This window comes from Paramisgurnus dabryanus, chromosome 9 (genome assembly GCF_030506205.2).
Source record: "Paramisgurnus dabryanus chromosome 9, PD_genome_1.1, whole genome shotgun sequence".
Taxonomy (NCBI): Eukaryota; Metazoa; Chordata; class Actinopteri; order Cypriniformes; family Cobitidae; genus Paramisgurnus; species Paramisgurnus dabryanus.
The window spans coordinates 439,575-455,085 of NC_133345.1; the positions used below are offsets into that span (position 1 = coordinate 439,575).

A 15,511-nucleotide genomic window follows, 5' to 3' on the forward strand; every position below is an offset into this window, starting at 1 on the left:
CTTATATTGGAAGTAAAAGAATCATCTAAGCATTATTTTGTGCTCTTAGACATGTAGCCGTTTGATTGTGGTTCTATTTAATGGCTAGTCTATTCGTTTGGAATGGTCAAACGGCTATTAGATTTTCACTGACAGCCCAAATTAAGCCTTGTTTTAGCCTAGACACTTATTCGCTGTCTATTAAAAGTTATGTAGTCGTTGAATAGCCGCTTTTTTGATGACTAATGTATTCTTGGGCCGTGGTTAGACGTCTCTTGGATTTTACGTAAAACGACAAGCGAATCTATTTTTAACACAAAGGTCAGGGGAGAGCGCGAACGCAGTGCCCCACTATCAGAAATTTTGCAGTCGAGATTCCCACATTTGGGGAATTCGCAAAGGGTCAGCCCAACCGGAGTGCAATGGCTGAGCCTCGCCCTGGGTGAACCACCTTCATGATCATGGTGTCTCCCCTGCCAGGTAAGTATGAGCGACACCCTTTGAGGCCAGACGGCCGCATCTTCCTGTGACCGATCACATCGACGGCGCCCCCGGAGGCCGTCCGACTAACATTTCATTTACTGTGTGTGACCAGGTGGAAAGCGCACGAAGCCACGTCTGAGACCAAACATTCTTCGAGATCTACCCTGTTTTTATTCCGTTTCCAGCCCGGTTGAACCGTGTAGAGTGAAATATGTGAAACAATTTAAATCAAATGGATTTAAATTGCGCATTCAAATATATGGTTTCGTTATTACAAAGTAACTTTACGTGGAATAGAAACAAAGAAATGTACAGAGCAATCAAGAAACAACGAAAGCATAGCAATTTTAGAACGTGGATAAATAAAAACACAGGGCTCAATGACTTACCCGTTGTCGTTGTGAGTTAAACAAGTACAGCTATGCTTCCAGGTCTGTCGACGTTGCTGTGGTGTTTCGACAGCTGTAGTATGAAGGGTAGTGAAAAAAGTTTTCAGGTGTTTTTAACATTCCAATCGGTCTCGTTCGCTTTTGTTGCGCCTTCAGCTGTGTCGAGGATGTTTAATTCGTCCTCGTATCACCTCCGCAAACTTGTAAAGAAAATAATTAAATACATTACAAAAACATTTCTTTATCAGCGTGTTCATTTCCACGCAAGCTTTTCGTTAAACCAATAAAGCCAACGAAACCACAGCAATTTTAAAACACACGGATTAGAAAAAACACCGTCACTCACGCACAAAAGAAGCAAATTCTTTTTTTATACTTGACTTATTTATCCCCGAGATGGGGAGCGCACCATTCATGGAAACACTGCAATACCATGTTGATGCATGGAGTGGAAGGAGCAAGCTCCGCTTCCATTTCCGAAGGTCAAAAATCCATTTAACATATAGTCCCCGGATAGGAGACGTATCAGACATTAAACTGATAAGAACAGATACTACACTTGATCTTAGCCAAAAGGCCGAGAAGCGATACCGGAATAGACGCAGCCAAAGGGGGAGCCGGCGAAGGCGCTGGCTTTTGGGGTGGAGGCTAGCGGGCATTTAACTCTATACGTTCTCATTGTATAACCCAGAGGTAGAACGTTGAGCTAGCAAATCAGAAGTTCATGTTTTAATGCAGGATCTGATCCACGCTCATGAGAGAGAGAGAGAGAGAGAGAGAGAGAGAGAGAGAGAGATAGAGAGAATTTAGAATTTTCAAAAAACCTTTATTACAAATTAAAACATTTTCATAACCTCAAATCAGAAAAAACAAAGAAAAAAAAATATATAGTAACGGAAATAACAAAAAAATAAGCCAACATAGGAGCAAAGAACAAATCATCTTCAATAACCAGACACAGAGCTCCTCCATAATACCAAATCAATTCAAAAGAAAGAAGATCATTCATTGCTTTAAAGTATCTAAAACCAATAAGGATTCTAGATTTAACTTATTTTAAAAACTGCTAATGTATCATGGCTTCCAGGTCTGTCAACGTTGCTGTGGTTTTTCGACAGCTGTAATATGAAGGGTAGAGTGAAAAAAAATATTTAAGTGTTTTGAACATCCCAATTTGTTCGTTTACTTAGTATTTTCTTAATGTTTTCGAGTTAAAAAATAATTCTTAAATCGAGATACATTTACTTAATAAGCAAAGTGGCTTAGAATTTAAGTCTTGTTTACTGAAATAAATTCTAAAATGTAATAGGTTAAGGCTTAAAACAAGTAAAAATATCTGCCAGTGGGGTAAGAAAAATAAACCTAAATTGAGTTTATTATTGAATTAAGTTGAAACTAGAATTAAGTTTATTTTTCTTACCCCGCTGGCAGATATTTTTTATTTGTTTTAAATATAAACCTGTTGATTTTTATAATTTATTTCAATTATTTTACAAAGTATGCGATCTGATTTTTTTAATCGCGGTGTTTCTTTTATTCCTCGTTTCTTTTCCGTGCATTTGCTTTATTTATTTATTTTTGCTTGTTGCATTTAAATGCACATTTGATTTGTTGCCACATTATTATGTGTTAATGTATTTTTTAACATGTTTATCAACAAAAAGTGCGTTATTATAATTAATTATATAGCTGTGAAATATATACAAGAATTCCCAGCAAAAACAAAACGTTTTTATAACAATTTTCTATTACAATACATAATATCTTAAGCCACTTTGCTTACCAAGTAAATGTATCTCCATTTAAGCATTGTCAGATATTCACTAGAAAACAAGACAAAAACAGTAAGTAAGATATTAATTTACTTTTTTCTTTCAAACATAAATTTACAGACGGCTGGAAATTTTTAATAAAATAACTAGCCATACCTATTCGGGTCTGCTCCCGTTTGCTGTGATGACGGGGGACTTAGTCCAAAGCACATTTTGAGGAATACTTACACATTTTACTTCTTATTTCTTTGAAATTAATTATGCATACACTATGGATTAAAAATGTCCCGACTGCGAACCTGATAAAACCCAGGTAAAAAGCAAATACAAATAAACCATTTTGATTTAGCAAAAGTTTACAAATAAATGCACTCCTTGCACACAACAAGCACGTCTAGTTACCATTCATATTTTGCGTGATTTAAGTTTCGTCGCATACATTTTGGAAGGCACACGATAAAAACAAAATAAGGCTTTTAATGTATGCCGACCTCATTCTCCGTTGAGGGCTTATCAATCATAATAAACGCTGTTAACTCTTCTCATTGAATGGTCTAAATCCAATGCTGGTAAAGAAATCAAATGTGCATTTAAACGCAACAAGCAAGCCGTAAAGCAATGGATGCAGGCAAACAAACGAGGAATAGCACATACAACACCACGATTAGATCATCGGGTCGCATACTTTGGAATTAATAAGAAATAATTATTCAGTCTAAAGAAATAAGAAGTAAAATGTCTAAGTATTTCTCCAAATGTGCACACTCATTACAATAAACGGGAGCAGACACGAATAGTTATGTATGTCTCGTTATTTTATTTAAAATTGATAAGCTGTCTAACATATGATATATTTTGATAATACGAAATGCTAAAAAAATAATATAACACCAATCGACAATATCTGTTATTGTTATTTTTACAAGTAAATTCATGTGTAGGAGAAAACAAAGCAGCTGTCAGTCCATACTATATTGAGTGGCCATCGTAGTGGTGCAACCTGAACGATGTTTTCCCTACTTCCGGTCAAAGCCGCCATTTTGTGAAATAGGCATATAGGTGACGCTGGAGCACGCGGCCATTGTCTCTGTTCAACAAAACAAGTATATATATACACATACGCATATTTTTCCTCAATCAATCACCGAATACAAGGTGCAATTCGATGCCAACTGACCCTTCTCTCTGGTTTCATGTTTGTAAGGAAAATTAAGGGGGAAATTACGATAGCATTTCAGCCAAACATTCATTCGTGCCACGCTGCTTTTCTTTGAACGAAAAAAAACCCTCTGCTCCCCCTACACAATTTCTTCTCCTGTTATTTTATGCTTAAAACAAGCAAATAAATCTGACTACAGGGTAAGAAAAAATTCGTGAACTTTTCCCATAAACACTTAATTCAAGAAAAATTGTCCCACCCCACTGGCCATTTTTTATCCACAATACACATTCGATGTCTGCAGGCACCATTGTCTTTGTTCAACGCAAACAATTCTGTTGCGTTTTTCTTTGAACGAAGTGCTCCGCCTAGATAATTTGACCCATATTCACATGGGTTTGTTTCTCGTTTTTTTTCTTTGAGAACAATCTATATAGCGCCTTCCACAATCGTTTTGGTGTTAGCTTTACGTAAAATAGAAACACAGAAAAGTACTGAGCGATGGAGAGACCACGAACGCGGAACGTATTATGGACCACGGACTGGCAAACAAACTGGCAACCACGCACTAAAGAAGCAAACTCTGATTTTAAACTCACCTTATTTGTCCCCGGAAAGCGCCAGAGTCGATGCACGGAGTGGACGGAACAAGCCTCGCTTCCATAGCCGAAGGTCAAAAATCCATTTAAACGTGTAGTCCCCGGTGTCCACTCGATCTCACCCAAAAAGCCGAGAAGCGATACCGCAATGGCATCCGGAGAAGGCGCTGGCTGTCGGGATGGAGGTTAGCGGGTCAGAGGTCCGGCACTGAAGGTCTGCGTTCATTATTCACCGTGTGCATTTCACTCTATATCCACTTTCTAATGTATAGCACTTGATAAGGATTAACAGTTTAAAAACAGAAATGCAAGACATCAGAAAATACATTTATTTTTTACTTTCATAACATGAGAGGTGTCATACAATAACAAATATGAGCTTTAAAATCACATTCCTAAGTTAAAAATATACATAAAAATAGATATATGGATCATTACACAAATCACTACTCAAAGGACCTATGTTAAATAACTGCTTCAATATTAATTAACAATAACATTTGGCCAAGGCAGTCCTTGTAAATAGACATATAAATAGACAAATAAAATCATGACATATATGCCGTAGAGCCTGAGATAGAGAAAAATAATAAGGAATTCTGCTTTTACTACCATCTCAGAAATATTGCCAGAATTAGAGGTTTTGTCTCAAGACAGGACTTAGAGAAACTTGTTCATGCTTTCATCACCAGCAGGGCCGATTATTGCAATGGTCAATGGATTTAAAAAGTACTGTTTCTTGTTTAAAAACCACTTCATGGCTACAATACATGACAGATATGCTAATCGAATATGAAACCGATTACTCGGATCAATAGGGTCAGGTCATTTAGAAAAAACAAGGGTTCACTCAAAACAAGGTGCCTCAGCATTCAGTTATTATCAGCTTTCAGAAGAGATCAGATGTGCTTCAACAGTAGACACTTTTAAATCTAGATTAAAAACACATCAGTTTAACTTTGCATTTACTGAATGATTTAAAACAGTACGAATAAAACAGTACAAAAGAATAAAACAGTATGAACCTTACCTGTTATAAAGGGAATGAAGCTTACGGTATGGTGCTTACCTGCAGAAATAAATAAAGTACAATAAGAACACACAGAACTTCAATTTTCAAAATTATTTTAACATTAAATGATGATTATTTTACTGGTTTACCTGTTTGTGATTACCACAGGATCCCGTCACCTGGCTGCGGTCTTCATTTGGTGAACGGTTCTTCACTCATAATTGACCTATACAAGAAATAGAGAAGAATAATAAGCAATTCTGCTTTTACATGTAGATGTGTGCCCCAAGAACACAGACACACCGGCTCCAAAAAGTTTAAACAGTACACATTTCTGTTATTTTAATGTGGCAAATGTGTCAGCTTTAAAAGAAGCATACATTACCTTTTAAAGAGGAAATACCTTTTGCATGAAATACCTTTACTCCCAGCATAAGCAAGCAATTTTCAAAATGCTTTTAAAAGTAAATAGTGATTATTTTACTTGTTTACCTGTTTGTGATTACCATGGAATCCTGTCACCATCATTTTTAAGCTTGTAAAGCAAATAATGAAATATTGACTTAGTAGGAAAAAATATTTTGGAAGTATCGTGATAAATGATGAAGAAAATATTTTGCAAAGTGATGGTTAGCACACGGTTGATGGTACCTATTAAATTCCATCATATTTTTTTATTCCTACTATGGAAGTCAATGGTGACTATCTGCTGTGGGTTTACCATCATTCCTCAAAATACCTTCTTTTGTGTTACTCAGAAAAAAACTAATCCTCGTGTTGTTGTAAGCCTGTATGCATGAGTAAATGATGACAGAATTATCATCATAAATTGAAATATCCCTTTAAACTGTATTTCCCCCCTTAAACCTAAACTTATTTTCCTACAGCAAGTCATTTAGGTAATCAAGAAAATACTTTACCCGTTGTCTTTGTGAGTTAAACAAATACAGCTACGCTTCCAGGTCTGTCGACGTTGCTGTGGTTTTTCGACAGCTGTAGTATGAAGGGTAGCGAATGAATGAATACATTGCAAAAAATCATTTCTTACTTGTTATTTCGAACTGTTTTAACTATACAAATATCTAGAAAGTCTTAAAATAAGATGCATTTTTTGATGAGCAAAATGCCCTAAGAAAATAAACCTAGCCTTTAGGGAGAAAAAACTCAGAATTTGGGCTTAAAACAAGCAAATAAATCTGCCAAAGGGGTAAGAAACAAATCTAGATATAAACACTTAATTCAAGAAAAATTGTCGTAGCCCATTGGCAGATTTGTTGGCTTGTTTAATGTACATGCATGTACAATATTTCAATTTGTCTTGTATTTATTAGCATTTTGTATTGCCCAACGCTGTCTAGGTTGTTTAACTGTTGTCATTTTCTTATAAAAGCCTTTATAATTTATTAGTTTGGATGATTGCCATTCCCGAGAACCTCTTATATTGGAAGTAAAAGAATCATCTAAGCATTATTTTGTGCTCTTAGACATGTAGCCGTTTGATTGTGGTTCTATTTAATGGCTAGTCTATTCGTTTGGAATGGTCAAACGGCTATTAGATTTTCACTGACAGCCCAAATTAAGCCTTGTTTTAGCCTAGACACTTATTCGCTGTCTATTAAAAGTTATGTAGTCGTTGAATAGCCGCTTTTTTGATGACTAATGTATTCTTGGGCCGTGGTTAGACGTCTCTTGGATTTTACGTAAAACGACAAGCGAATCTATTTTTAACACAAAGGTCAGGGGAGAGCGCGAACGCAGTGCCCCACTATCAGAAATTTTGCAGTCGAGATTCCCACATTTGGGGAATTCGCAAAGGGTCAGCCCAACCGGAGTGCAATGGCTGAGCCTCGCCCTGGGTGAACCACCTTCATGATCATGGTGTCTCCCCTGCCAGGTAAGTATGAGCGACACCCTTTGAGGCCAGACGGCCGCATCTTCCTGTGACCGATCACATCGACGGCGCCCCCGGAGGCCGTCCGACTAACATTTCATTTACTGTGTGTGACCAGGTGGAAAGCGCACGAAGCCACGTCTGAGACCAAACATTCTTCGAGATCTACCCTGTTTTTATTCCGTTTCCAGCCCGGTTGAACCGTGTAGAGTGAAATATGTGAAACAATTTAAATCAAATGGATTTAAATTGCGCATTCAAATATATGGTTTCGTTATTACAAAGTAACTTTACGTGGAATAGAAACAAAGAAATGTACAGAGCAATCAAGAAACAACGAAAGCATAGCAATTTTAGAACGTGGATAAATAAAAACACAGGGCTCAATGACTTACCCGTTGTCGTTGTGAGTTAAACAAGTACAGCTATGCTTCCAGGTCTGTCGACGTTGCTGTGGTGTTTCGACAGCTGTAGTATGAAGGGTAGTGAAAAAAGTTTTCAGGTGTTTTTAACATTCCAATCGGTCTCGTTCGCTTTTGTTGCGCCTTCAGCTGTGTCGAGGATGTTTAATTCGTCCTCGTATCACCTCCGCAAACTTGTAAAGAAAATAATTAAATACATTACAAAAACATTTCTTTATCAGCGTGTTCATTTCCACGCAAGCTTTTCGTTAAACCAATAAAGCCAACGAAACCACAGCAATTTTAAAACACACGGATTAGAAAAAACACCGTCACTCACGCACAAAAGAAGCAAATTCTTTTTTTATACTTGACTTATTTATCCCCGAGATGGGGAGCGCACCATTCATGGAAACACTGCAATACCATGTTGATGCATGGAGTGGAAGGAGCAAGCTCCGCTTCCATTTCCGAAGGTCAAAAATCCATTTAACATATAGTCCCCGGATAGGAGACGTATCAGACATTAAACTGATAAGAACAGATTTTTCTTTCGAAAATTTTTTATTGTCATCACATCTTTTTTCAAAAACAAACATGGCTTTAAAGAAACACTCACATTCACAGTCACAGTCATTTATATCAATAAAATATCTTTAAAACGTCAGACAATAAATAACATTTAAGACTTTTTTAAAGAGATGGGACTATTAAAATCTTTTCTGGGTGTTAAAAGGGTAAAAAAGCCAATGAGTTTAAGAATAAAACAATTGTATTTAACAATTGTTTTATAAAATTTAACAATTGTAAAACAACAACCTAAAAATTTTTTTTTAAAAAGTCCTTTATTGTCCAGGGCCGGGGTGAGCCCTTACCAACGTGGCCCTCACCCCACTCTACAGAACAAACTTTTTTTTATTTTTTTCTTGGTGCCCAGCGGAGATCCCCACCCTCCGGCCCGCTGGCCCGCTGTTCCCGTAGCCGGTGGTGGTCTGGGTGCATCTACGGGCAGCCAGGCACGGTGGCAAGCTGGGACCTCCCTGTGTGGCCCCGGCCCCTTCGTCCGAATGATTATGTCCGGTGCCCCTGCAACACCGTTCTGACCATCCGCTCGCGTGCGTGGAGGGGCACCGTAACACGTTTCCCCACCAGCAGGTTCCTGGTGGTCCAGATGGTGTCCTTAATGGCATTTAGGGTGAGCCAGAGCGAGGTGAACTCTTGTGCTGACAACACCCTCAGGCCCCGACCCACCCCCAGGACTGCGAGCTTGTAGTCCATCTGGACCCCACCTGCTGGCAGGCACGGGAAAAACAGGGGACCGGTTCTGGCCCACAGGTCCCTCGCATTACCGCACTCCCAGAGCAGATGTCGAACAGTCTCCGGTAGATTACACCCAGTCTGTGGACAGACTGGGTTCTTGGCCATACCCCGGGAGTGCATTACCGCCCTGACTGGGAGGATCTCATGGGCCACCAACCACGCCAAATCTTTGTGTCTGTTCTGAAGAGCGGGGTGGGCAGTGTTCCTCCATACTTGTTTGGCCTCCTCTAAAGTGAGGCCTGGAACTGGGCTCACTGACTCCCGGTCCTGTACAAGAGAGACAAGAGATTTGTGATTTGTTAAAATATTTACATCTTGAGTCTCTAAAATGTATTTCTTTAAAAATGTCTTGATAAAACTGTACTGTTGGGGCAAATTAAAAGATACTGGAGTTTTTAAATCAACTGGTAAAACTTTTAAGAATCTCAGGTAGGACCCCATCCAATATCTGACCATAGCTGTCGTCTTGTTCTCGTTGGATGGGGTCACTGCATAACTAATGTGCAGGGCAGTAAATCGGCTTGTTAAAAACAGTCGTGGGTCTGGGAGGCCTATCCCACCATTTTCTGGTCTTTTCTTTACGACCTCTCTCTTTAGACGTTCCCATTTGGACCCCCACAGGAAATAAAACACGGCCCTCTCCAGGTCTGTAAAAAATTGTTTAGTAGGACTAAAAACAGAACATACAAGTAAAAGCAATGGTAAAATTACAGCTTTAAAAATCAGCACTTTTCCATGTAATGTCAACTGTCTTTGTCCCCAAAACCCCAGTCTTTTCCTAACTTTCCCTAACAAGTCAGTCCAGTTTCCCCGTCCACCACCCTCCTTGTCAAATTTAACTCCTAAAATTTTAAGGTCTGTTTCTTTAAAATCCACATCCAGTCCTCCTGTGTCAATGTTCCCCCACGGCCCGAAGAGCAGGGCCTCAGACTTACTTCTGTTAAGTTTAGCGCCTGAGGCCCGACCGTACCAGTCAGTCAAGTCCATTGCTCTTCGTAAAGATAAAACATCAGTTGTTAAAAGGGTTACGTCATCCATATATAAAACACAGGTCGCTGTCAGTCCACCAGTCCCAGGCACGTCTAGTCCTTTAATCCATTTATCCCTTCTCAAGATCTGTGCCAGTGGTTCCATACATGCCACATACAGGAGGGGAGATAAAGGACACCCCTGACGGACGCCGCTGCATATATTTACAGCTTGGGAAAGATGCCCGTTAACTAGAATTCTGCTGACTAAGCCGTTGTACAGCAATCCCACCCAAGCTATGAATCTCCCTGGGAAACCCATTTTTTCCAGTACCTGAAACAGGTACTTGTGCGAGACCCGGTCGAATGCTTTTTCAAAATCTAAATTTAGGACTGCTAGCCGAATGTTTCTGTCTCTCGCAAAACAGATGGCATCTCTAATCAGCACTAGACTGTCCGTGATCTTTCTCCCAGGCACAGCACATGCTTGATCCGGGTGGATTATGTCCTCTAAAACAGTAGACATTCGTGTTGCTAAAATTTTACTAAAAAGTTTAATGTCAAAATTTAAAAGTGTGATTGGTCGCCACGTCTTAAGGTCAGTCTTGTCTCCTTTCTTATGTAAAAGTGAAACTATCCCTATTCTGAAGCTGTCAGGAAGTTTGTCTAGAGTCTCAAATTCCTTAAAAACAGTCAATAAATCATGTGCTAAAATATCCCAAAACGTCACATAAAACTCCAGGGGGAGTCCATCCATTCCTGGGGACTTCCCTCGTTTAAAACCTTTAAGAGCAGTATGTAATTCTAAAATGGTTAAATCTTGAGATAAAAACACATTTTCACAACTTACCTTTTTTTCCACAAACTCTAAAACTTCCTTTATTGTCTCGTTTTCTACTTCTTTATTGCAATATAAACTTTCATAGAATTCTGTCACTCCATTTAAAATTTCTTTTGTTGTATGCACTTCCCTCCCATCTGTTTTAAGTGATGTTATTGCTTTAGCCTTTGTAACAATCTTCTTAAAAAAATATCTGGTGCATTTTTCCCCTTCCTCAATATCTCTTTCTCTACTTCTTAAAATTACTCCTTTGCTTTGAGTTTCACTTAAGGCTGACATTTCCTCTTTAACATCTTTAATTTCTTGACTAAAATCCAATCCTTCATTTAAAAGATTAAAATACCTCTGCAGTCTTTTTTGCAGCCCCATCATGCGTCTTTTCTCCCTGTCTTTTTTCATCTTTCCTATTTTTCTAAAAAATTGCCTTGTCCTGTGTTTTACCATCTCCCACCATTGTGCACGTGAATCATAAAAGTCTTGGAGGGTCTGCCATTGGCTAAACTGCTCCCTGTATTGTCTAGCTACCTCGTCATCCTCGAGAAGGGAACAGTTCAGCTTCCACAGCCCTCCCCCTACCGTCACACCAGTGGGCAGTGAAAGGGTGCAAGACAGCATCATGTGATCAGAAAAGAAAAGGGGGGTCAATGTAGCATCGGTTGGCGGGCAGTCTCTTGTAAAAACATAGTCGATTCGAGAGGCTTTAGTGCCATCACCACTGAACCAGGTGAAGCCCTCCTCTCTCTGATGCATTAGTTTAAAACAGTCGACTAACTTAAAATCTCTCACTAAACCCTGCAATAAAACCGATGTTTTATCTACCTTAAAATCTTCCCCTACCCTCTTCCTATCCTTTTGGCTTAAAACACAATTAAAATCCCCTGCCACCACCAGGGGAGCCCTACCTAGCATGTGAGGCTGCAAAACCTCTAAAAGTTCATGCCTTTCATTTTTATCTGTAAAACCATACACGTTGAGAATCTTAAAATCCCTGTCTAAAAAAGTCAGATTTGTTAAAATGGCCCGTCCGTCCCTCACCACCGTGCTGCCCTTCACCAAGATATAAGGATTATTTATTAAAATTGCAACACCATCTGATTTATTAAAATTTGATCCGCTCCACAGTGAGGGTCCTGGGGTCCATAGTTCATCCCACCTTCTATAATTAGTTAAAAAGGGCAGAGAACACTCTTGCAATAAAAACACATCTGACTTAAAAGACTTTAAAAGGGATAAAACACTCTGTGCTCGGATGTTAGTCCTCACACTTCTCACATTGATTGTAGAGACAGTGAGGGCCATGAGCAGTAAGGTTTTAAAAAGCATGAACTTTAAAAGAGAAACATTATCCAAATAAAACTACAGGTAATTTAAAATCATAAAATTTCTTGGGAAACTTGCTCTTCCTTTATCCCCACGGTATTGGAGACAGGAGAGCAGACAATTTGTTCCAGAGGAACCACAGAGACACTCTCTTGTGGCTCCTTGGGCGATGATGTTCTTAGCCTAATTTGAAGAAAAGAGACCTCATTGGGGGATTCTTGGGGCCACACACGATCCAGATCTTCCAAAGAGGAACTATTTGGTTGCTGTGTGGCCCGAAGCTTTTTCTCCTCTGTCTTGGACAAAGGAGATCCCGCAGGCCTTTTCTGCACTTGAGCACTTGGGAGTGAACAATCGGTTTTACTCCCACTAGAATCAGTACTCACCTCAGGCACAGTGATCATGCTGGAAACTGTTTCATCACTTTCATTGTCTTTCTCTTCCTCCCCAAGTTCCTTTAAAACATTTGACTCCGCCCCTGGGGCCACCCCACATCCTCCATCTTGCCCAATCCCTGAAGCTGGCTGGGATTTTGAATTTCCCGCCAAAACCTCAGGGACCGCCTCCTCCTCCCTTTGTTCTTGTGTTTGTTGGCCATGTGGGGCGGCCATCTTGGGTGCCTTAAGCTTGTTGGCAAAGCTTTTTGGGCAATCTCTGTAGAGATGGTTTGAATCTCCACAAAGATTGCACCTCCTGCCATTGGTACATTCTTCAAAAGTATGACCAGTTTCTCTGCACTTCCCACATATTAATTCCTGGCATGCTTCAGCGAGATGCCCCATACTTCCACACTTCCTACACAGTTTGGGCATCCCCTGATAGTGAATGTAGCCCCTGTTTTCTCCCAGCACAATCATTGAAGGCAGATGTCTCAGGCCTAGGTAGCCCCCAGCGTCCTCCCATTGTTTGATGGGAATTCGCCAGGAGCAGTTCCAAATGCCATCCTCATCAAGCACTTTGATAGGCGGGCCACGAACAGTGCAAAATCTACCCAGCCAAACACAAATGTCTTCTCCAGTCACTGTTTCATTAAACATCCTGACAATCACAGTTTTAAGTGTGTTATCAGAAAGCCTTTCCACAGTAAACATAGAAAACTGGGCCTTTACAACCTCAAATCTTTGCCAGAAATCAATAAGCAATGAAGCACTATTAAAACTCAAATCAAAGCCTTTGTTAAAAGGCAACGTCATCAAACAATTAATATCTGTAGCTTTGAAGTTGAGGGCTTTTTGGACAAACTTCCTGGAGAAGTCAAGACGTGACATCCCCAGGAGCTTACCCTCAACTTCTTTAAATATAAACCGCACGCTGTGGTGCCTCCGCACGCCGGCACGAGCAGCCGACATGTTGGAGGCACCAACAGCTTAAAATATACTAAAACACACTAAAACCAATAAACAATTTAAAAATTCAAACTTACCTTAAAACGATCGTTGCACAAATACAGAGTCTTCTTTAAAACCTGAAAAATAAATAAGTAAAAGCAAAAGCAAGCGAAAAAAGCAAGCAAAAGCAAAAGCAATATATACCTCTTCACAGATATGTGGTTTAAGCTATAGGTAAGCAAAAACCCAGAAACCTGCAATGAGGCGATCACTCCCCCTTGTGGCCAGACACTTGATCTTAGCCAAAAGGCCGAGAAGCGATACCGGAATAGACGCAGCCAAAGGGGGAGCCGGCGAAGGCGCTGGCTTTTGGGGTGGAGGCTAGCGGGCATTTAACTCTATACGTTCTCATTGTATAACCCAGAGGTAGAACGTTGAGCTAGCAAATCAGAAGTTCATGTTTTAATGCAGGATCTGATCCACGCTCATGAGAGAGAGAGAGAGAGAGAGAGAGAGAGATAGAGAGAATTTAGAATTTTCAAAAAACCTTTATTACAAATTAAAACATTTTCATAACCTCAAATCAGAAAAAACAAAGAAAAAATATATATAGTAACGGAAATAACAAAAAAATAAGCCAACATAGGAGCAAAGAACAAATCATCTTCAATAACCAGACACAGAGCTCCTCCATAATACCAAATCAATTCAAAAGAAAGAAGATCATTCATTGCTTTAAAGTATCTAAAACCAATAAGGATTCTAGATTTAACTTATTTTAAAAACTGCTAATGTATCATGGCTTCCGGGTCTGTCAACGTTGCTGTGGTTTTTCGACAGCTGTAATATGAAGGGTAGAGTGAAAAAAAATATTTAAGTGTTTTGAACATCCCAATTTGTTCGTTTACTTAGTATTTTCTTAATGTTTTCGAGTTAAAAAATAATTCTTAAATCGAGATACATTTACTTAATAAGCAAAGTGGCTTAGAATTTAAGTCTTGTTTACTGAAATAAATTCTAAAATGTAATAGGTTAAGGCTTAAAACAAGTAAAAATATCTGCCAGTGGGGTAAGAAAAATAAACCTAAATTGAGTTTATTATTGAATTAAGTTGAAACTAGAATTAAGTTTATTTTTCTTACCCCGCTGGCAGATATTTTTTATTTGTTTTAAATATAAACCTGTTGATTTTTATAATTTATTTCAATTATTACAAAGTATGCGATCTGATTTTTTTAATCGCGGTGTTTCTTTTATTCCTCGTTTCTTTTCCGTGCATTTGCTTTATTTATTTATTTTTGCTTGTTGCATTTAAATGCACATTTGATTTGTTGCCACATTATTATGTGTTAATGTATTTTTTAACATGTTTATCAACAAAAAGTGCGTTATTATAATTAATTATATAGCTGTGAAATATATACAAGAATTCCCAGCAAAAACAAAACGTTTTTATAACAATTTTCTATTACAATACATAATATCTTAAGCCACTTTGCTTACCAAGTAAATGTATCTCCATTTAAGCATTGTCAGATATTCACTAGAAAACAAGACAAAAACAGTAAGTAAGATATTAATTTACTTTTTTCTTTCAAACATAAATTTACAGACGGCTGGAAATTTTTAATAAAATAACTAGCCATACCTATTCGGGTCTGCTCCCGTTTGCTGTGATGACGGGGGACTTAGTCCAAAGCACATTTTGAGGAATACTTACACATTTTACTTCTTATTTCTTTGAAATTAATTATGCATACACTATGGATTAAAAATGTCCCGACTGCGAACCTGATAAAACCCAGGTAAAAAGCAAATACAAATAAACCATTTTGATTTAGCAAAAGTTTACAAATAAATGCACTCCTTGCACACAACAAGCACGTCTAGTTACCATTCATATTTTGCGTGATTTAAGTTTCGTCGCATACATTTTGGAAGGCACACGATAAAAACAAAATAAGGCTTTTAATGTATGCCGACCTCATTCTCCGTTGAGGGCTTATCAATCATAATAAACGCTGTTAACTCTTCTCATTGAATGGTCTA

At 38.7% G+C, this 15,511-nt stretch overlaps 3 non-coding genes and 1 pseudogene across 3 annotated transcripts; all 4 read right to left on the reverse strand.

The window, feature by feature from the left end:
• Nucleotides 1-302: 302 nt before the first annotated feature.
• Nucleotides 303-467, reverse strand: LOC135753533 (U1 spliceosomal RNA). Its single transcript, XR_010533704.1, has one exon. It is a non-coding gene; the product is annotated as a U1 spliceosomal RNA (small nuclear RNA).
• A 782-nt stretch (nt 468-1,249) lies between these two features.
• Nucleotides 1,250-1,440, reverse strand: LOC135753462 (U2 spliceosomal RNA). The gene has a single exon (XR_010533649.1). It is a non-coding gene; the product is annotated as a U2 spliceosomal RNA (small nuclear RNA).
• A 5,690-nt stretch (nt 1,441-7,130) lies between these two features.
• Nucleotides 7,131-7,295, reverse strand: LOC135753534 (U1 spliceosomal RNA). The gene has a single exon (XR_010533705.1). It is a non-coding gene; the product is annotated as a U1 spliceosomal RNA (small nuclear RNA).
• Nucleotides 7,296-8,077: 782 nt separating this feature from the next.
• On the reverse strand, nt 8,078-8,253 carry LOC135753491 (U2 spliceosomal RNA; annotated as a pseudogene).
• Nucleotides 8,254-15,511: the final 7,258 nt, after the last annotated feature.